At 46.2% G+C, this 22,072-nt stretch overlaps 1 protein-coding gene across 1 annotated transcript in view; it reads right to left on the bottom strand.

Moving 5' to 3' along the window:
• Positions 1 to 22,072, bottom strand: part of LOC311149459 (ubiquitin-like modifier-activating enzyme 1) — a gene marked incomplete at its 3' end in the record, with an annotated part of 128,235 nt that overhangs the window by 23,181 nt on the left and 82,982 nt on the right. The window lies entirely within an intron of this gene.

The raw sequence follows: 22,072 nt of genomic DNA, 5'->3' as shown, positions 1-22,072 counted from the left end.
ACTTTGAATTTTTTTTTGACGACATCCGCTCTTCGTTCAGTCTACTGAGCCAACTGATCCCACTCACACAGAACTACCCTACGCCTTGACCTCTTTCTCCCCTCTCTCTCCAGATGAAATCCTGCAACTAATGAGGTCTGGTGACTAGTGATGTCCGGCCGCCCGGCAACCTGGCCCACTAGACCCCATTCCCTCCTCCCTTCTCCAGACCATCTCTGGAGACCTTCTCCCATTCCTCACTTCCTCCATCAACTCAACCCTGACCCTCTGACTTCAAGTTGGCCAGAGTAGCTCCCCTCCTCAAGTAATCAACACTTGACTCCTCTGACGTCAAAAACTACAGACCGGTATCCCTTCTTTCTTTTCTTTCCAAAGCACTTGAGCTTGCTGTCTCTGACCAACTCTCTCGTTATCTCTCTCAGAACGATCTTGACCCTAACCAGTCAGGCTTCAAGGCGGCTCACTCAACTGAGACCACTCTCCTCTGTGTCAGAGGCTCTCTGCTCTGCCAAAGCTGACTCTCTCTCCTTTCATCCTCCTAGATCTATCCGCTGCCTTCGACACTGTGAACCATCAGATCCTCCTCTCCACCCTCTCAGGGTTGATCCTCCTCTCCACCCTCTCAGGGCTGATCCTCCTCTCCACCCTCTCAGGGCTGATCCTCCTCTCCACCCTCTCAGGGCTGATCCTCCTCTCCACCCTCTCAGGGCTGGGCGTCTCAGGCTCTGCACACTCCTGGATTGCATCCTACCTGGCAGGCCGCTCCTACCAGGTGGCGTGGAGAGGATCTTCCTCCCGGGAAAGGTCTGCCCGCTCCAAGACCTCTCCATCATGGTTGACAACCACAGTGTCCCCCACGCAGAGTGCAAAGAACCTTGGCTTGACCCTGCCATTCTCTGCAAACATCAAAGCAGTGACTCGCTCCTGCAGGTTCATGCTTTACAATATCCGTAGAGTACGACCTTTCCTCACACAGAAAGTGGCGCAGGTCCAAATCCAGGCACTTGTCATCTACTGTCTAGACTCTCTGTTGCCTGGGCTCTCCGCTTGTGCCCTGCAATTTATCCAGAATGCCGCAGCCCGCCTGGTGTTCAACCTTCCTAAGTTCTCCCATGTCACCCGCTCCTCCGCACACTCCACTGTCTCCCAGTCGAAGCTCGCATAATCTTCAAGATCCTGGTGCTTGCCTACAGAGCAGCAAGGGGAATGGCGTCTCTACCTTCAGGATATGCTCAAACCCTACATCCCAACCCGAGCACTCCGTTTGCCACCTCTGGTCTCTTGGCCCTCCCACCCCTACGTGAAGGCAGCGACCGTTCAGCCCAGTCCAAGCTCTTCTCTGTCCTGGCACCTCAATGGGAGGGCAGCTTCCACTCAGCCCAGTCCAAGCTCTTCTCTGTCCTGGCACCCCAACGGGAGGGCAGCTCCCACTCAGCCCAGTCCAAGCTCTTCTCTGTCCTGGCACCCCAATGGGAGGGCAGCTCCCCCTCAGCCCAGTCCAAGCTCTTCCCTGTCCTGGCACCCCAACGGAGGAACAAGCTTCCCTCCAAAGTCAGAACAGCGGAGTACCTGCCCATCTTCCGAAAACGTCTGAAAGCCTACCTTTGAAGAGTATCTTAAATCACGGCCCAAAAAACAAAACAAGGCACTAGTCTTTTCCCACTGACTTTACTGATAAATACTTTGTTGAGGGAAAATGTACTTGATACGATGTGATGTGTTGTTGTCTCACCTAGCTATCTTCAGATGAAGGCACTAACTGTAAGTCACTCTGGATAAGAGCATCAGCTAAATTACTAAAATGTAAATGTAAAATGCAGGTTTCTGGAAAAGAGGATCTGATCTTCTGGTAAATTAATGTTTAGTTTGAGGTGAAGAGATATTACAGGCCTAGCTCTCACCCTGGTTTCCTCCAGTAAAGAGATATTAGATATAGCTCTCACCCTGGTTTCCTCCAGTAAAGAGATTAGATCTAGCTCTCACCCTGGTTTCCTCCAGTAAAGAGATATTAGGTCTAGCTCTCACCCTGGTGTCCTCCAGTAAAGAGATATTAGATCTAGCTCTCACCCTGGTGTCCTCCAGTAGAGAGATATTAGATATAGCTCTCACCCTGGTTTCCTCCAGTAAAGAGATTAGATCTAGCTCTCACCCTGGTTTCCTCCAGTAAAGAGATATTAGGTCTAGCTCTCACCCTGGTGTCCTCCAGTAAAGAGATATTAGATCTAGCTCTCACCCTGGTGTCCTCCAGTAGAGAGATATTAGGTCTAGCTCTCACCCTGGTGTCCTCCAGTAGAGAGATATTAGGTCTAGCTCTCACCCTGGTTTCCTCCAGTAAAGAGATATTAGATCTAGCTCTCACCCTGGTGTCCTCCAGTAAAGAGATATTAGGTCTAGCTCTCACCCTGGTTTCCTCCAGTAAATAGATATTAGATCTAGCTCTCACCCTGGTTTCCTCCAGTAGAGAGATATTAGATCTAGCTCTCACCCTGGTTTCCCACAGTAGAGAGATATTAGATCTAGCTCTCACCCTGGTTTCCTCCAGTAGAGAGATATTAGGTCTAGCTCTCACCCTGGTTTCCTCCAGTAAAGAGATATTAGGTCTAGCTATCACCCAGGTTTCCTCCAGTAGAGAGATATTAGATCTAGCTCTCACCCTGGTGTCCTCCAGTAGAGAGATATTAGATCTAGCTCTCACCCTGGTTTCCTCCAGTAGAGAGATATTAGATCTAGCTCTCACCCTGGTTTCCTCCAGTAGAGAGATATTAGATCTAGCTCTCACCCTGGTGTCTTCCAGTAGAGAGATATTAGATCTAGCTCTCACCCTGGTGTCCTCCAGTAGAGAGATATTAGGTCTAGCTCTCACCCTGGTTTCCTCCAGTAAAAAGATATTAGGTCTAGCTCTCACCCTGGTTTCCTCCAGTAGAGAGATATTAGATCTAGCTCTCACCCTGGTTTCCTCCAGTAGAGAGATATTAGATCTAGCGCTCACCCTGGTTTCCCACAGTAAAGAGATATTAGATCTAGCTCTCACCCTGGTTTCCTCCAGTAGAAAGATATTAGATCCAGCTCTCACCCTGGTGTCCTCCAGTAGAGAGATATTAGATCTAGCTCTCACCCTGGTTTCCTCCAGTAGAGAGATATTAGGTCTAGCTCTCACCCTGGTTTCCTCCAGTAAAGAGATATTAGGTCTAGCTCTCACCCTGGTTTCCTCCAGTAGAGAGCTATTAGGTCTAGCTCTCACCCTGGTTTCCTCCAGTAGAGAGATTTAGATCTAGCTCTCACCCTGGTTTCCTCCAGTAGAGAGATATTAGATCTAGCGCTCACCCTGGTTTCCCACAGTAAAGAGATATTAGGTCTAGCTCTCACCCTGGTTTCCTCCAGTAGAGAGATATTAGATCTAGCTCTCACCCTGGTTTCCTCCAGTAGAAATATATTAGATCTAGCTCTCACCCTGGTGTCCTCCAGTAGAGAGATATTAGATCTAGCTCTCACCCTGGTTTCCTCCAGTAGAGAGATATTAGGTCTAGCTCTCACCCTGGTTTCCTCCAGTAAAGAGATATTAGGTCTAGCTCTCACCCTTGTTTCCTCCAGTAGAGAGATATTAGATCTAGCTCTCACCCTGGTTTCCTCCAGTAGAGAGATATTAGGTCTAGCTCTCACCCTGGTTTCCTCCAGTAGAGAGATATTAGATCTAGCTCTCACCCTGGTTTCCTCCAGTAGAGAGATATTAGATCTAGCGCTCACCCCGTCCTCCAGTAGAGAGATATTAGGTCTAGCTCTCACCCTGATTTCCTCCAGTAAAGAGATATTAGGTCTAGCTCTCACCCTGGTGTCCTCCAGTAGAGAGATATTAGATCTAGCTCTCACCCTGGTTTCCTCCAGTAGAGAGATATTAGATCTAGCTCTCACCCTGGTGTCCTCCAGTAAAGAGATATTAGATCTAGCTCTCACCCTGGTGTCCTCCAGTAGAAAGATATTAGATCTAGCTCTCACCCTGGTGTCCTCCAGTAAAGAGATATTAGATCTAGCTCTCACCCTGGTTTCCTCCAGTAGAGAGATATTAGGTCTAGCTCTCACCCTGGTTTCCTCCAGTAGAGATATATTAGGTCTAGCACTCACCCTGGTTTCCTCCAGTAGAGAGATATTAGATCTAGCTCTCACCCTGGTTTCCTCCAGTAAAGAGATATTAGGTCTAGCGCTCACCCTGGTTTCCTCCAGTAGAGAGATATTAGATCTAGCTCTCACCCTGGTTTCCTCCAGTAAATAGATATTAGGTCTAGCGCTCACCCTGGTGTCCTCCAGTAAAGAGATATTAGATCTAGCTCTCACCCTGGTTTCCTCCAGTAGAGAGATATTAGGTCTAGCTCTCACCCTGGTTTCCTCCAGTAAAGAGATATTAGGTCTAGCTCTCACCCTGGTTTCCTCCAGTAGAGAGATATTAGATCTAGCTCTCACCCTGGTGTCCTCCAGTAGAGAGATATTAGATCTAGCTCTCACCCTGGTTTCCTCCAGCAGAGATATATTAGATCTAGCTCTCACCCTGGTTTCCCACAGTAGAGAGATATTAGATCTAGCTCTCACCCTGGTTTCCTCCAGTAGAGAGATATTAGGTCTAGCTCTCACCCTGGTTTCCTCCAGTAAAGAGATATTAGGTCTAGCTATCACCCAGGTTTCCTCCAGTAGAGAGATATTAGATCTAGCTCTCACCCTGGTGTCCTCCAGTAGAGATATTAGATCTAGCTCTCACCCTGGTTTCCTCCAGTAGAGAGATATTAGATCTAGCTCTCACCCTGGTTTCCTCCAGTAGAGAGATATTAGATCTAGCTCTCACCCTGGTGTCTTCCAGTAGAGAGATATTAGATCTAGCTCTCACCCTGGTGTCCTCCAGTAGAGAGATATTAGGTCTAGCTCTCACCCTGGTTTCCTCCAGTAAAGAGATATTAGGTCTAGCTCTCACCCTGGTTTCCTCCAGTAGAGAGATATTAGATCTAGCTCTCACCCTGGTTGCCTCCAGTAGAGAGATATTAGATCTAGCGCTCACCCTGGTTTCCCACAGTAAAGAGATATTAGATCTAGCTCTCACCCTGGTGTCCTCCAGTAGAAAGATATTAGATCCAGCTCTCACCCTGGTGTCCTCCAGTAGATAGATATTAGATCTAGCTCTCACCCTGGTGTCCTCCAGTAGAGAGATATTAGGTCTAGCTCTCACCCTGGTTTCCTCCAGTAAAGAGATATTAGGTCTAGCTCTCACCCTGGTTTCCTCCAGTAGAGAGCTATTAGGTCTAGCTCTCACCCTGGTTTCCTCCAGTAGAGAGATTTAGATCTAGCTCTCACCCTGGTTTCCTCCAGTAGAGAGATATTAGATCTAGCGCTCACCCTGGTTTCCCACAGTAAAGAGATATTAGGTCTAGCTCTCACCCTGGTTTCCTCCAGTAGAGATATTAGATCTAGCTCTCACCCTGGTTTCCTCCAGTAGAAATATATTAGATCTAGCTCTCACCCTGGTGTCCTCCAGTAGAGAGATATTAGATCTAGCTCTCACCCTGGTTTCCTCCAGTAGAGAGATATTAGGTCTAGCTCTCACCCTGGTTTCCTCCAGTAAAGAGATATTAGGTCTAGCTCTCACCCTTGTTTCCTCCAGTAGAGAGATATTAGATCTAGCTCTCACCCTGGTTTCCTCCAGTAGAGAGATATTAGGTCTAGCTCTCACCCTGGTGTCCTCCAGTAGAGATATATTAGATCTAGCTCTCACCCTGGTTTCCTCCAGTAGAGAGATATTAGATCTAGCGCTCACCCTGGTTTCCCACAGTAAAGAGATATTAGGTCTAGCTCTCACCCTGGTTTCCTCCAGTAGAAAGATATTAGATCTAGCTCTCACCCTGGTGTCCTCCAGTAGAGAGATATTAGATCTAGCGCTCACCCCGTCCTCCAGTAGAGAGATATTAGGTCTAGCTCTCACCCTGATATCCTCCAGTAAAGAGATATTAGGTCTAGCTCTCACCCTGGTGTCCTCCAGTAGAGAGATATTAGATCTAGCTCTCACCCTGGTTTCCTCCAGTAGAGAGATATTAGATCTAGCTCTCACCCTGGTGTCCTCCAGTAAAGAGATATTAGATCTAGCTCTCACCCTGGTTTCCTCCAGTAGAGAGATATTAGGTATAGCTCTCACCCTGGTTTCCTCCAGTAGAGAGATATTAGATCTAGCTCTCACCCTGGTTTCCTCCAGTAGAGAGATATTAGGTCTAGCTCTCACCCTGGTGTCCTCCAGTAGAGAGATATTAGATCTAGCTCTCACCCTGGTTTCCTCCAGTAAATAGATATTAGGTCTAGCACTCACCCTGGTTTCCTCCAGTAGAGAGATATTAGATCTAGCTCTCACCCTGGTTTCCTCCAGTAAAGAGATATTAGGTCTAGCGCTCACCCTGGTTTCCTCCAGTAGAGATATTAGATCTAGCTCTCACCCTGGTTTCCTCCAGTAGAGAGATATTAGGTCTAGCTCTCACCCTGGTTTCCTCCAGTAGAGAGATATTAGATCTAGCTCTCACCCTGGTTTCCTCCAGTAGAGAGATATTAGATCTAGCTCTCACCCTGGTGTCCTCCAGTAAATAGATATTAGGTCTAGCGCTCACCCTGGTTTCCTCCAGTAAAGAGATATTAGATCTAGCTCTCACCCTGGTGTCCTCCAGTAGAGAGATATTAGATCTAGCTCTCACCCTGGTTTCCTCCAGTAGAGAGATATTAGATCTAGCTCTCACCCTGGTTTCCTCCAGTAAAGAGATATTAGGTCTAGCTCTCACCCTGGTGTCCTCCAGTAGAGAGATATTAGATCTAGCTCTCACCCTGGTGTCCTCCAGTAGAGAGATATTAGATCTAGCTCTCACCCTGGTGTCCTCCAGTAAAGAGATATTAGATCTAGCTCTCACCCTGGTGTCCTCCAGTAGAAAGATATTAGATCTAGCTCTCACCCTGGTGTCCTCCAGTAAAGAGATATTAGATCTAGCTTTCACCCTGGTGTCCTCCAGTAGAGAGATATTAGGTCTAGCTCTCACCCTGGTTTACTCCAGTAGAGAGATATTAGATCTAGCTCTCACCCTGGTTTCCTCCAGTAAATAGATATTAGGTCTAGCGCTCACCCTGGTTTCCTCCAGTAAAGAGATATTAGATCTAGCTCTCACCCTGGTGTCCTCCAGTAAAGAGATATTAGATCTAGCTCTCACCCTGGTGTCCTCCAGTAGAGAGATATTAGGTCTAGCTCTCACCCTGGTTTCCTCCAGTAAATAGATATTAGGTCTAGCGCTCACCCTGGTTTCCTCCAGTAAAGAGATATTAGATCTAGCTCTCACCCTGGTGTCCTCCAGTAGAGAGATATTAGATCTAGCTCTCACCCTGGTTTCCTCCAGTAAAGAGATATTGGGTCTAGCTCTCACCCTGGTTTCCTCCAGTAAAGAGATATTGGGTCTAGCTCTCACCCTGGTTTCCTCCAGTAAAGAGATATTAGGTCTAGCTCTCACCCTGGTTTCCTCCAGTAAATAGATATTAGGTCTAGCGCTCACCCTGGTTTCCTCCAGTAAAGAGATATTAGGTCTAGCTCTCACCCTGGTTTCCTCCAGTAAAGAGATATTAGATCTAGCTCTCACCCTGGTTTCCTCCAGTAGAGAGATATTAGGTCTAGCTCTCACCCTGGTTTCCTCCAGTAAAGAGATATTAGGTCTAGCTCTCACCCTGGTTTCCTCCAGTAGAGAGATATTAGATCTAGCTCTCACCCTGGTGTCCTCCAGTAGAGAGATATTAGATCTAGCTCTCACCCTGTTTTCCTCCAGTAGAGAGATATTAGATCTAGCTCTCACCCTGGTTTCCCACAGTAGAGAGATATTAGATCTAGCTCTCACCCTGGTTTCCTCCAGTAGAGAGATATTAGGTCTAGCTCTCACCCTGGTTTCCTCCAGTAAAGAGATATTAGGTCTAGCTATCACCCAGGTTTCCTCCAGTAGAGAGATATTAGATCTAGCTCTCACCCTGGTGTCCTCCAGTAGAGATATTAGATCTAGCTCTCACCCTGGTTTCCTCCAGTAGAGAGATATTAGATCTAGCTCTCACCCTGGTTTCCTCCAGTAGAGAGATATTAGATCTAGCTCTCACCCTGGTGTCTTCCAGTAGAGAGATATTAGATCCAGCTCTCACCCTGGTGTCCTCCAGTAGAGAGATATTAGATCTAGCTCTCACCCTGGTGTCCTCCAGTAGAGATATTAGATCTAGCTCTCACCCTGGTTTCCTCCAGTAGAGAGATATTAGATCTAGCTCTCACCCTGGTTTCCTCCAGTAGAGAGATATTAGATCTAGCTCTCACCCTGGTGTCTTCCAGTAGAGAGATATTAGATCTAGCTCTCACCCTGGTGTCCTCCAGTAGAGAGATATTAGGTCTAGCTCTCACCCTGGTTTCCTCCAGTAAAGAGATATTAGGTCTAGCTCTCACCCTGGTTTCCTCCAGTAGAGAGATATTAGATCTAGCTCTCACCCTGGTTGCCTCCAGTAGAGAGATATTAGATCTAGCGCTCACCCTGGTTTCCCACAGTAAAGAGATATTAGATCTAGCTCTCACCCTGGTTTCCTCCAGTAGAAAGATATTAGATCCAGCTCTCACCCTGGTGTCCTCCAGTAGAGAGATATTAGATCTAGCTCTCACCCTGGTTTCCTCCAGTAGAGAGATATTAGATCCAGCTCTCACCCTGGTGTCCTCCAGTAGAGAGATATTAGATCTAGCTCTCACCCTGGTGTCTTCCAGTAGAGAGATATTAGATCTAGCTCTCACCCTGGTGTCCTCCAGTAGAGAGATATTAGGTCTAGCTCTCACCCTGGTTTCCTCCAGTAAAGAGATATTAGGTCTAGCTCTCACCCTTGTTTCCTCCAGTAGAGAGATATTAGATCTAGCTCTCACCCTGGTTTCCTCCAGTAGAGAGATATTAGGTCTAGCTCTCACCCTGGTTTCCTCCAGTAGAGATATATTAGATCTAGCTCTCACCCTGGTTTCCTCCAGTAGAGAGATATTAGATCTAGCGCTCACCCTGGTTTCCCACAGTAAAGAGATATTAGGTCTAGCGCTCACCCTGGTGTCCTCCAGTAGAGATATTAGATCTAGCTCTCACCCTGGTTTCCTCCAGTAGAGAGATATTAGGTCTAGCTCTCACCCTGGTTTCCTCCAGTAGAGAGATATTAGATCTAGCTCTCACCCTGGTTTCCTCCAGTAGAGAGATATTAGATCTAGCTCTCACCCTGGTGTCCTCCAGTAAATAGATATTAGGTCTAGCGCTCACCCTGGTTTCCTCCAGTAAAGAGATATTAGATCTAGCTCTCACCCTGGTGTCCTCCAGTAGAGAGATATTAGATCTTGCTCTCACCCTGGTTTCCTCCAGTAGAGAGATATTAGATCTAGCTCTCACCCTGGTTTCCTCCAGTAAAGAGATATTAGGTCTAGCTCTCACCCTGGTGTCCTCCAGTAGAGAGATATTAGATCTAGCTCTCACCCTGGTGTCCTCCAGTAGAGAGATATTAGATCTAGCTCTCACCCTGGTGTCCTCCAGTAAATAGATATTAGGTCTAGCGCTCACCCTGGTTTCCTCCAGTAAAGAGATATTAGATCTAGCTCTCACCCTGGTGTCCTCCAGTAAAGAGATATTAGATCTAGCTTTCACCCTGGTGTCCTCCAGTAGAGAGATATTAGGTCTAGCTCTCACCCTGGCTTACTCCAGTAGAGAGATATTAGATCTAGCTCTCACCCTGGTGTCCTCCAGTAAATAGATATTAGGTCTAGCGCTCACCCTGGTTTCCTCCAGTAAAGAGATATTAGATCTAGCTCTCACCCTGGTGTCCTCCAGTAAAGAGATATTAGATCTAGCTCTCACCCTGGTGTCCTCCAGTAGAGAGATATTAGGTCTAGCTCTCACCCTGGTTTCCTCCAGTAAATAGATATTAGGTCTAGCGCTCACCCTGGTTTCCTCCAGTAAAGAGATATTAGATCTAGCTCTCACCCTGGTTTCCTCCAGTAGAGAGATATTAGATCTAGCTCTCACCCTGGTTTCCTCCAGTAAAGAGATATTGGGTCTAGCTCTCACCCTGGTTTCCTCCAGTAAAGAGATATTGGGTCTAGCTCTCACCCTGGTTTCCTCCAGTAAAGAGATATTAGGTCTAGCTCTCACCCTGGTTTCCTCCAGTAAATAGATATTAGGTCTAGCGCTCACCCTGGTTTCCTCCAGTAAAGAGATATTAGGTCTAGCTCTCACCCTGGTTTCCTCCAGTAAAGAGATATTAGATCTAGCTCTCACCCTGGTTTCCTCCAGTAGAGAGATATTAGGTCTAGCTCTCACCCTGGTTTCCTCCAGTAAAGAGATATTAGGTCTAGCTCTCACCCTGGTGTCCTCCAGTAGAGAGATATTAGATCTAGCTCTCACCCTGGTGTCCTCCAGTAGAGAGATATTAGATCTAGCTCTCACCCTGTTTTCCTCCAGTAGAGAGATATTAGATCTAGCTCTCACCCTGGTTTCCCACAGTAGAGAGATATTAGATCTAGCTCTCACCCTGGTTTCCTCCAGTAGAGAGATATTAGGTCTAGCTCTCACCCTGGTTTCCTCCAGTAAAGAGATATTAGGTCTAGCTATCACCCAGGTTTCCTCCAGAAGAGAGATATTAGATCTAGCTCTCACCCTGGTGTCCTCCAGTAGAGATATTAGATCTAGCTCTCACCCTGGTTTCCTCCAGTAGAGAGATATTAGATCTAGCTCTCACCCTGGTTTCCTCCAGTAGAGAGATATTAGATCTAGCTCTCACCCTGGTGTCTTCCAGTAGAGAGATATTAGATCCAGCTCTCACCCTGGTGTCCTCCAGTAGAGAGATATTAGATCTAGCTCTCACCCTGGTGTCCTCCAGTAGAGATATTAGATCTAGCTCTCACCCTGGTTTCCTCCAGTAGAGAGATATTAGATCTAGCTCTCACCCTGGTTTCCTCCAGTAGAGAGATATTAGATCTAGCTCTCACCCTGGTGTCTTCCAGTAGAGAGATATTAGATCTAGCTCTCACCCTGGTGTCCTCCAGTAGAGAGATATTAGGTCTAGCTCTCACCCTGGTTTCCTCCAGTAAAGAGATATTAGGTCTAGCTCTCACCCTGGTTTCCTCCAGTAGAGAGCTATTAGGTCTAGCTCTCACCCTGGTTTCCTCCAGTAGAGAGATTTAGATCTAGCTCTCACCCTGGTTTCCTCCAGTAGAGAGATATTAGATCTAGCGCTCACCCTGGTTTCCCACAGTAAAGAGATATTAGGTCTAGCTCTCACCCTGGTTTCCTCCAGTAGAGATATTAGATCTAGCTCTCACCCTGGTTTCCTCCAGTAGAAATATATTAGATCTAGCTCTCACCCTGGTGTCCTCCAGTAGAGAGATATTAGATCTAGCTCTCACCCTGGTTTCCTCCAGTAGAGAGATATTAGGTCTAGCTTTCACCCTGGTGTCCTCCAGTAAAGAGATATTAGGTCTAGCTCTCACCCTTGTTTCCTCCAGTAGAGAGATATTAGATCTAGCTCTCACCCTGGTTTCCTCCAGTAGAGAGATATTAGATCTAGCGCTCACCCTGGTTTCCCACAGTAAAGAGATATTAGGTCTAGCTCTCACCCTGGTTTCCTCCAGTAGAAAGATATTAGATCTAGCTCTCACCCTGGTGTCCTCCAGTAGAGAGATATTAGATCTAGCGCTCACCCCGTCCTCCAGTAGAGAGATATTAGGTCTAGCTCTCACCCTGATTTCCTCCAGTAAAGAGATATTAGGTCTAGCTCTCACCCTGGTGTCCTCCAGTAGAGAGATATTAGATCTAGCTCTCACCCTGGTGTCCTCCAGTAGAGAGATATTAGATCTAGCTCTCACCCTGGTGTCCTCCAGTAAAGAGATATTAGAACTAGCTCTCACCCTGGTTTCCTCCAGTAAAGAGATATTAGATCTAGCTTTCACCCTGGTGTCCTCCAGTAGAGAGATATTAGGTCTAGCTCTCACCCTGGTTTACTCCAGTAGAGAGATATTAGATCTAGCTCTCACCCTGGTTTCCTCCAGTAAATAGATATTAGGTCTAGCGCTCACCCTGGTTTCCTCCAGTAAAGAGATATTAGATCTAGCTCTCACCCTGGTGTCCTCCAGTAAAGAGATATTAGATCTAGCTCTCACCCTGGTGTCCTCCAGTAGAGAGATATTAGGTCTAGCTCTCACCCTGGTTTCCTCCAGTAAATAGATATTAGGTCTAGCGCTCACCCTGGTTTCCTCCAGTAAAGAGATATTAGATCTAGCTCTCACCCTGGTGTCCTCCAGTAGAGAGATATTAGATCTAGCTCTCACCCTGGTTTCCTCCAGTAAAGAGATATTGGGTCTAGCTCTCACCCTGGTTTCCTCCAATAAAGAGATATTGGGTCTAGCTCTCACCCTGGTTTCCTCCAGTAAAGAGATATTAGGTCTAGCTCTCACCCTGGTTTCCTCCAGTAAATAGATATTAGGTCTAGCGCTCACCCTGGTTTCCTCCAGTAAAGAGATATTAGGTCTAGCTCTCACCCTGGTTTCCTCCAGTAAAGAGATATTAGATCTAGCTCTCACCCTGGTTTCCTCCAGTAGAGAGATATTAGGTCTAGCTCTCACCCTGGTTTCCTCCAGTAAAGAGATATTAGGTCTAGCTCTCACCCTGGTTTCCTCCAGTAGAGAGATATTAGATCTAGCTCTCACCCTGGTGTCCTCCAGTAGAGAGATATTAGATCTAGCTCTCACCCTGGTTTCCTCCAGTAGAGAGATATTAGATCTAGCTCTCACCCTGGTTTCCCACAGTAGAGAGATATTAGATCTAGCTCTCACCCTGGTTTCCTCCAGTAGAGAGATATTAGGTCTAGCTCTCACCCTGGTTTCCTCCAGTAAAGAGATATTAGGTCTAGCTATCACCCAGGTTTCCTCCAGTAGAGAGATATTAGATCTAGCTCTCACCCTGGTGTCCTCCAGTAGAGATATTAGATCTAGCTCTCACCCTGGTTTCCTCCAGTAGAGAGATATTAGATCTAGCTCTCACCCTGGTTTCCTCCAGTAGAGAGATATTAGATCTAGCTCTCACCCTGGTGTCTTCCAGTAGAGAGATATTAGATCCAGCTCTCACCCTGGTGTCCTCCAGTAGAGAGATATTAGATCTAGCTCTCACCCTGGTGTCCTCCAGTAGAGATATTAGATCTAGCTCTCACCCTGGTTTCCTCCAGTAGAGAGATATTAGATCTAGCTCTCACCCTGGTTTCCTCCAGTAGAGAGATATTAGATCTAGCTCTCACCCTGGTGTCTTCCAGTAGAGAGATATTAGATCTAGCTCTCACCCTGGTGTCCTCCAGTAGAGAGATATTAGGTCTAGCTCTCACCCTGGTTTCCTCCAGTAAAGAGATATTAGGTCTAGCTCTCACCCTGGTTTCCTCCAGTAGAGAGATATTAGATCTAGCTCTCACCCTGGTTTCCTCCAGTAGAGAGATATTAGATCTAGCGCTCACCCTGGTTTCCCACAGTAAAGAGATATTAGATCTAGCTCTCACCCTGGTTTCCTCCAGTAGAAAGATATTAGATCCAGCTCTCACCCTGGTGTCCTCCAGTAGAGAGATATTAGATCTAGCTCTCACCCTGGTTTCCTCCAGTAGAGAGATATTAGATCCAGCTCTCACCCTGGTGTCCTCCAGTAGAGAGATATTAGATCTAGCTCTCACCCTGGTGTCTTCCAGTAGAGAGATATTAGATCTAGCTCTCACCCTGGTGTCCTCCAGTAGAGAGATATTAGGTCTAGCTCTCACCCTGGTTTCCTCCAGTAAAGAGATATTAGGTCTAGCTCTCACCCTTGTTTCCTCCAGTAGAGAGATATTAGATCTAGCTCTCACCCTGGTTTCCTCCAGTAGAGAGATATTAGGTCTAGCTCTCACCCTGGTTTCCTCCAGTAGAGATATATTAGATCTAGCTCTCACCCTGGTTTCCTCCAGTAGAGAGATATTAGATCTAGCGCTCACCCTGGTTTCCCACAGTAAAGAGATATTAGGTCTAGCTCTCACCCTGGTTTCCTCCAGTAGAAAGATATTAGATCTAGCTCTCACCCTGGTGTCCTCCAGTAGAGAGATATTAGATCTAGCGCTCACCCCGTCCTCCAGTAGAGAGATATTAGGTCTAGCTCTCACCCTGATTTCCTCCAGTAAAGAGATATTAGGTCTAGCTCTCACCCTGGTGTCCTCCAGTAGAGAGATATTAGATCTAGCTCTCACCCTGGTTTCCTCCAGTAGAGAGATATTAGATCTAGCTCTCACCCTGGTTTCCTCCAGTAGAGAGATATTAGGTCTAGCTCTCACCCTGGTGTCCTCCAGTAGAGAGATATTAGATCTAGCTCTCACCCTGGTTTCCTCCAGTAAATATATATTAGGTCTAGCACTCACCCTGGTTTCCTCCAGTAGAGAGATATTAGATCTAGCTCTCACCCTGGTTTCCTCCAGTAAAGAGATATTAGGTCTAGCGCTCACCCTGGTGTCCTCCAGTAGAGATATTAGATCTAGCTCTCACCCTGGTTTCCTCCAGTAGAGAGATATTAGGTCTAGCTCTCACCCTGGTTTCCTCCAGTAGAGAGATATTAGATCTAGCTCTCACCCTGGTTTCCTCCAGTAGAGAGATATTAGATCTAGCTCTCACCCTGGTGTCCTCCAGTAAATAGATATTAGGTCTAGCGCTCACCCTGGTTTCCTCCAGTAAAGAGATATTAGATCTAGCTCTCACCCTGGTGTCCTCCAGTAGAGAGATATTAGATCTTGCTCTCACCCTGGTTTCCTCCAGTAGAGAGATATTAGATCTAGCTCTCACCCTGGTTTCCTCCAGTAAAGAGATATTAGGTCTAGCTCTCACCCTGGTGTCCTCCAGTAGAGAGATATTAGATCTAGCTCTCACCCTGGTGTCCTCCAGTAGAGAGATATTAGATCTAGCTCTCACCCTGGTGTCCTCCAGTAAATAGATATTAGGTCTAGCGCTCACCCTGGTTTCCTCCAGTAAAGAGATATTAGATCTAGCTCTCACCCTGGTGTCCTCCAGTAAAGAGATATTAGATCTAGCTTTCACCCTGGTGTCCTCCAGTAGAGAGATATTAGGTCTAGCTCTCACCCTGGCTTACTCCAGTAGAGAGATATTAGATCTAGCTCTCACCCTGGTGTCCTCCAGTAAATAGATATTAGGTCTAGCGCTCACCCTGGTTTCCTCCAGTAAAGAGATATTAGATCTAGCTCTCACCCTGGTGTCCTCCAGTAAAGAGATATTAGATCTAGCTCTCACCCTGGTGTCCTCCAGTAGAGAGATATTAGGTCTAGCTCTCACCCTGGTTTCCTCCAGTAAATAGATATTAGGTCTAGCGCTCACCCTGGTTTCCTCCAGTAAAGAGATATTAGATCTAGCTCTCACCCTGGTTTCCTCCAGTAGAGAGATATTAGATCTAGCTCTCACCCTGGTTTCCTCCAGTAAAGAGATATTGGGTCTAGCTCTCACCCTGGTTTCCTCCAGTAAAGAGATATTGGGTCTAGCTCTCACCCTGGTTTCCTCCAGTAAAGAGATATTAGGTCTAGCTCTCACCCTGGTTTCCTCCAGTAAATAGATATTAGGTCTAGCGCTCACCCTGGTTTCCTCCAGTAAAGAGATATTAGGTCTAGCTCTCACCCTGGTTTCCTCCAGTAAAGAGATATTAGATCTAGCTCTCACCCTGGTTTCCTCCAGTAGAGAGATATTAGGTCTAGCTCTCACCCTGGTTTCCTCCAGTAAAGAGATATTAGGTCTAGCTCTCACCCTGGTGTCCTCCAGTAGAGAGATATTAGATCTAGCTCTCACCCTGGTGTCCTCCAGTAGAGAGATATTAGATCTAGCTCTCACCCTGGTTTCCTCCAGTAGAGAGATATTAGATCTAGCTCTCACCCTGGTTTCCCACAGTAGAGAGATATTAGATCTAGCTCTCACCCTGGTTTCCTCCAGTAGAGAGATATTAGGTCTAGCTCTCACCCTGGTTTCCTCCAGTAAAGAGATATTAGGTCTAGCTATCACCCAGGTTTCCTCCAGAAGAGAGATATTAGATCTAGCTCTCACCCTGGTGTCCTCCAGTAGAGATATTAGATCTAGCTCTCACCCTGGTTTCCTCCAGTAGAGAGATATTAGATCTAGCTCTCACCCTGGTTTCCTCCAGTAGAGAGATATTAGATCTAGCTCTCACCCTGGTGTCTTCCAGTAGAGAGATATTAGATCCAGCTCTCACCCTGGTGTCCTCCAGTAGAGAGATATTAGATCTAGCTCTCACCCTGGTGTCCTCCAGTAGAGATATTAGATCTAGCTCTCACCCTGGTTTCCTCCAGTAGAGAGATATTAGATCTAGCTCTCACCCTGGTTTCCTCCAGTAGAGAGATATTAGATCTAGCTCTCACCCTGGTGTCTTCCAGTAGAGAGATATTAGATCTAGCTCTCACCCTGGTGTCCTCCAGTAGAGAGATATTAGGTCTAGCTCTCACCCTGGTTTCCTCCAGTAAAGAGATATTAGGTCTAGCTCTCACCCTGGTTTCCTCCAGTAGAGAGATATTAGATCTAGCTCTCACCCTGGTTGCCTCCAGTAGAGAGATATTAGATCTAGCGCTCACCCTGGTTTCCCACAGTAAAGAGATATTAGATCTAGCTCTCACCCTGGTTTCCTCCAGTAGAAAGATATTAGATCCAGCTCTCACCCTGGGGTCCTCCAGTAGAGAGATATTAGATCTAGCTCTCACCCTGGTTTCCTCCAGTAGAGAGATATTAGGTCTAGCTCTCACCCTGGTTTCCTCCAGTAAAGAGATATTAGGTCTAGCTCTCACCCTGGTTTCCTCCAGTAGAGAGCTATTAGGTCTAGCTCTCACCCTGGTTTCCTCCAGTAGAGAGATTTAGATCTAGCTCTCACCCTGGTTTCCTCCAGTAGAGAGATATTAGATCTAGCGCTCACCCTGGTTTCCCACAGTAAAGAGATATTAGGTCTAGCTCTCACCCTGGTTTCCTCCAGTAGAGATATTAGATCTAGCTCTCACCCTGGTTTCCTCCAGTAGAAATATATTAGATCTAGCTCTCACCCTGGTGTCCTCCAGTAGAGAGATATTAGATCTAGCTCTCACCCTGGTTTCCTCCAGTAGAGAGATATTAGGTCTAGCTTTCACCCTGGTGTCCTCCAGTAAAGAGATATTAGGTCTAGCTCTCACCCTTGTTTCCTCCAGTAGAGAGATATTAGATCTAGCTCTCACCCTGGTTTCCTCCAGTAGAGAGATATTAGATCTAGCGCTCACCCTGGTTTCCCACAGTAAAGAGATATTAGGTCTAGCTCTCACCCTGGTTTCCTCCAGTAAATAGATATTAGGTCTAGCGCTCACCCTGGTTTCCTCCAGTAAAGAGATATTAGATCTAGCTCTCACCCTGGTTTCCTCCAGTAGAGAGATATTAGATCTAGCTCTCACCCTGGTTTCCTCCAGTAAAGAGATATTGGGTCTAGCTCTCACCCTGGTTTCCTCCAGTAAAGAGATATTGGGTCTAGCTCTCACCCTGGTTTCCTCCAGTAAAGAGATATTAGGTCTAGCTCTCACCCTGGTTTCCTCCAGTAAATAGATATTAGGTCTAGCGCTCACCCTGGTTTCCTCCAGTAAAGAGATATTAGGTCTAGCTCTCACCCTGGTTTCCTCCAGTAAAGAGATATTAGATCTAGCTCTCACCCTGGTTTCCTCCAGTAGAGAGATATTAGGTCTAGCTCTCACCCTGGTTTCCTCCAGTAAAGAGATATTAGGTCTAGCTCTCACCCTGGTGTCCTCCAGTAGAGAGATATTAGATCTAGCTCTCACCCTGGTGTCCTCCAGTAGAGAGATATTAGATCTAGCTCTCACCCTGGTTTCCTCCAGTAGAGAGATATTAGATCTAGCTCTCACCCTGGTTTCCCACAGTAGAGAGATATTAGATCTAGCTCTCACCCTGGTTTCCTCCAGTAGAGAGATATTAGGTCTAGCTCTCACCCTGGTTTCCTCCAGTAAAGAGATATTAGGTCTAGCTATCACCCAGGTTTCCTCCAGAAGAGAGATATTAGATCTAGCTCTCACCCTGGTGTCCTCCAGTAGAGATATTAGATCTAGCTCTCACCCTGGTTTCCTCCAGTAGAGAGATATTAGATCTAGCTCTCACCCTGGTTTCCTCCAGTAGAGAGATATTAGATCTAGCTCTCACCCTGGTGTCTTCCAGTAGAGAGATATTAGATCCAGCTCTCACCCTGGTGTCCTCCAGTAGAGAGATATTAGATCTAGCTCTCACCCTGGTGTCCTCCAGTAGAGATATTAGATCTAGCTCTCACCCTGGTTTCCTCCAGTAGAGAGATATTAGATCTAGCTCTCACCCTGGTTTCCTCCAGTAGAGAGATATTAGATCTAGCTCTCACCCTGGTGTCTTCCAGTAGAGAGATATTAGATCTAGCTCTCACCCTGGTGTCCTCCAGTAGAGAGATATTAGGTCTAGCTCTCACCCTGGTTTCCTCCAGTAAAGAGATATTAGGTCTAGCTCTCACCCTGGTTTCCTCCAGTAGAGAGATATTAGATCTAGCTCTCACCCTGGTTGCCTCCAGTAGAGAGATATTAGATCTAGCGCTCACCCTGGTTTCCCACAGTAAAGAGATATTAGATCTAGCTCTCACCCTGGTTTCCTCCAGTAGAAAGATATTAGATCCAGCTCTCACCCTGGGGTCCTCCAGTAGAGAGATATTAGATCTAGCTCTCACCCTGGTTTCCTCCAGTAGAGAGATATTAGGTCTAGCTCTCACCCTGGTTTCCTCCAGTAAAGAGATATTAGGTCTAGCTCTCACCCTGGTTTCCTCCAGTAGAGAGCTATTAGGTCTAGCTCTCACCCTGGTTTCCTCCAGTAGAGAGATTTAGATCTAGCTCTCACCCTGGTTTCCTCCAGTAGAGAGATATTAGATCTAGCGCTCACCCTGGTTTCCCACAGTAAAGAGATATTAGGTCTAGCTCTCACCCTGGTTTCCTCCAGTAGAGATATTAGATCTAGCTCTCACCCTGGTTTCCTCCAGTAGAAATATATTAGATCTAGCTCTCACCCTGGTGTCCTCCAGTAGAGAGATATTAGATCTAGCTCTCACCCTGGTTTCCTCCAGTAGAGAGATATTAGGTCTAGCTTTCACCCTGGTTTCCTCCAGTAAAGAGATATTAGGTCTAGCTCTCACCCTTGTTTCCTCCAGTAGAGAGATATTAGATCTAGCTCTCACCCTGGTTTCCTCCAGTAGAGAGATATTAGATCTAGCGCTCACCCTGGTTTCCCACAGTAAAGAGATATTAGGTCTAGCTCTCACCCTGGTTTCCTCCAGTAGAAAGATATTAGATCTAGCTCTCACCCTGGTGTCCTCCAGTAGAGAGATATTAGATCTAGCGCTCACCCCGTCCTCCAGTAGAGAGATATTAGGTCTAGCTCTCACCCTGATTTCCTCCAGTAAAGAGATATTAGGTCTAGCTCTCACCCTGGTGTCCTCCAGTAGAGAGATATTAGATCTAGCTCTCACCCTGGTTTCCTCCAGTAGAGAGATATTAGATCTAGCTCTCACCCTGGTGTCCTCCAGTAAAGAGATATTAGATCTAGCTCTCACCCTGGTTTCCTCCAGTAGAGAGATATTAGGTCTAGCTCTCACCCTGGTTTCCTCCAGTAGAGAGATATTAGATCTAGCTCTCACCCTGGTGTCCTCCAGTAGAGAGATATTAGGTCTAGCTCTCACCCTGGTGTCCTCCAGTAGAGAGATATTAGATCTAGCTCTCACCCTGGTTTCCTCCAGTAAATAGATATTAGGTCTAGCACTCACCCTGGTTTCCTCCAGTAGAGAGATATTAGATCTAGCTCTCACCCTGGTTTCCTCCAGTAAAGAGATATTAGGTCTAGCGCTCACCCTGGTTTCCTCCAGTAGAGAGATATTAGATCTAGCTCTCACCCTGGTTTCCTCCAGTAGAGAGATATTAGGTCTAGCTCTCACCCTGGTTTCCTCCAGTAGAGAGATATTAGATCTAGCTCTCACCCTGGTTTCCTCCAGTAGAGAGATATTAGATCTAGCTCTCACCCTGGTTTCCTCCAGTAAATAGATATTAGGTCTAGCGCTCACCCTGGTTTCCTCCAGTAAAGAGATATTAGATCTAGCTCTCACCCTGGTGTCCTCCAGTAGAGAGATATTAGATCTAGCTCTCACCCTGGTTTCCTCCAGTAGAGAGATATTAGATCTAGCTCTCACCCTGGTTTCCTCCAGTAAAGAGATATTAGGTCTAGCTCTCACCCTGGTGTCCTCCAGTAGAGAGATATTAGATCTAGCTCTCACCCTGGTGTCCTCCAGTAGAGAGATATTAGATCTAGCTCTCACCCTGGTGTCCTCCAGTAAAGAGATATTAGATCTAGCTCTCACCCTGGTGTCCTCCAGTAGAAAGATATTACATCTAGCTCTCACCCTGGTGTCCTCCAGTAAAGAGATATTAGATCTAGCTTTCACCCTGGTGTCCTCCAGTAGAGAGATATTAGGTCTAGCTCTCACCCTGGTGTCCTCCAGTAGAGAGATATTAGATCTAGCTCTCACCCTGGTTTCCTCCAGTAAATAGATATTAGGTCTAGCGCTCACCCTGGTTTCCTCCAGTAAAGAGATATTAGATCTAGCTCTCACCCTGGTGTCCTCCAGTAAAGAGATATTAGATCTAGCTCTCACCCTGGTGTCCTCCAGTAGAGAGATATTAGGTCTAGCTCTCACCCTGGTTTCCTCCAGTAAATAGATATTAGGTCTAGCGCTCACCCTGGTTTCCTCCAGTAAAGAGATATTAGGTCTAGCGCTCACCCTGGTTTCCTCCAGTAAAGAGATATTAGATCTAGCTCTCACCCTGGTTTCCTCCAGTAGAGAGATATTAGATCTAGCTCTCACCCTGGTTTCCTCCAGTAAAGAGATATTGGGTCTAGCTCTCACCCTGGTTTCCTCCAGTAAATAGATATTAGGTCTAGCGCTCACCCTGGTTTCCTCCAGTAAAGAGATATTAGGTCTAGCTCTCACCCTGGTTTCCTCCAGTAAATAGATATTAGGTCTAGCGCCCACCCTGGGAAAAAAAAAGTGTTTACATGCAGTTATTACACATAGTGTTATCAGGTTAACCATAAACTGTCCATGTCAAATGCAACAAACCTTCTGCCATTTTTTCCTTTAAATCCAAAACAAATTAAATTATTCCTTAACTGAGCCATTAAAATAACATTATATCAATGTTCTATCACTATGTGTTATCTAATGAACATATCAAGACTGGATTCCTGGAGAGGGGTTCCCCCACATCACTACTAATCCCAACTTGAGGTCCTGAGAATAACCACTACACATTTTACATTATAGTCATTTAGCAGACGCTCTTATCCAGAGCGACTTACAGTTAGTGAGTGCATGCATTTTTCATACTGGTCCCCCCGTGGGAATCGAACCCACAACCCTGGCGTTGCAAACTGAGCTACACCTGATCCGACCTGTCCTAGAGACGCTTACTAAGCTTCCATCAGGACTACAGGAGCTTTCTTGTTTGTGAATAAACTAGATAAAGTTAACTCTTTATATTTATAGATATAGGTTAACTTTGCGTAGTTATTGATGTACCCATTTCTAGTGTGCATTCTGCTCAGTTAATTGATTTGGCCATTCACAGGAATGTGTCTGGCATTCAACAGCACTGAGTCAAAGACAATATTAACCATAAACATTTACATAGATTGCAACAACCACATAAAACAGATGTCATCACTTTCTTTGGTATAAATACTGCTGAGCACTGTTGCAGGCTATGTATTTATTTCAATATTAGATATATAATTTTAAAAAATCGTGCAAAAAACCTTGATGGTAACCTGTCCATATAGTTTTATCTAAGTTTAAATGACAGCTAGCTAGCTGTATTCTTTCCTAAACCTTACTAATGCTATAACTAATACTTTAAAACATGACCAGACAGATACTCACCTGGT

Source organism: Coregonus lavaretus, assembly GCF_964263955.1.
Source record: "Coregonus lavaretus genome assembly, chromosome: 22".
Classification (NCBI taxonomy): Eukaryota; Metazoa; Chordata; class Actinopteri; order Salmoniformes; family Salmonidae; genus Coregonus; species Coregonus lavaretus.
The sequence above is the reverse complement of the archived record's forward strand: the minus strand, read 5'-3'. Positions and strand labels throughout refer to the sequence as shown.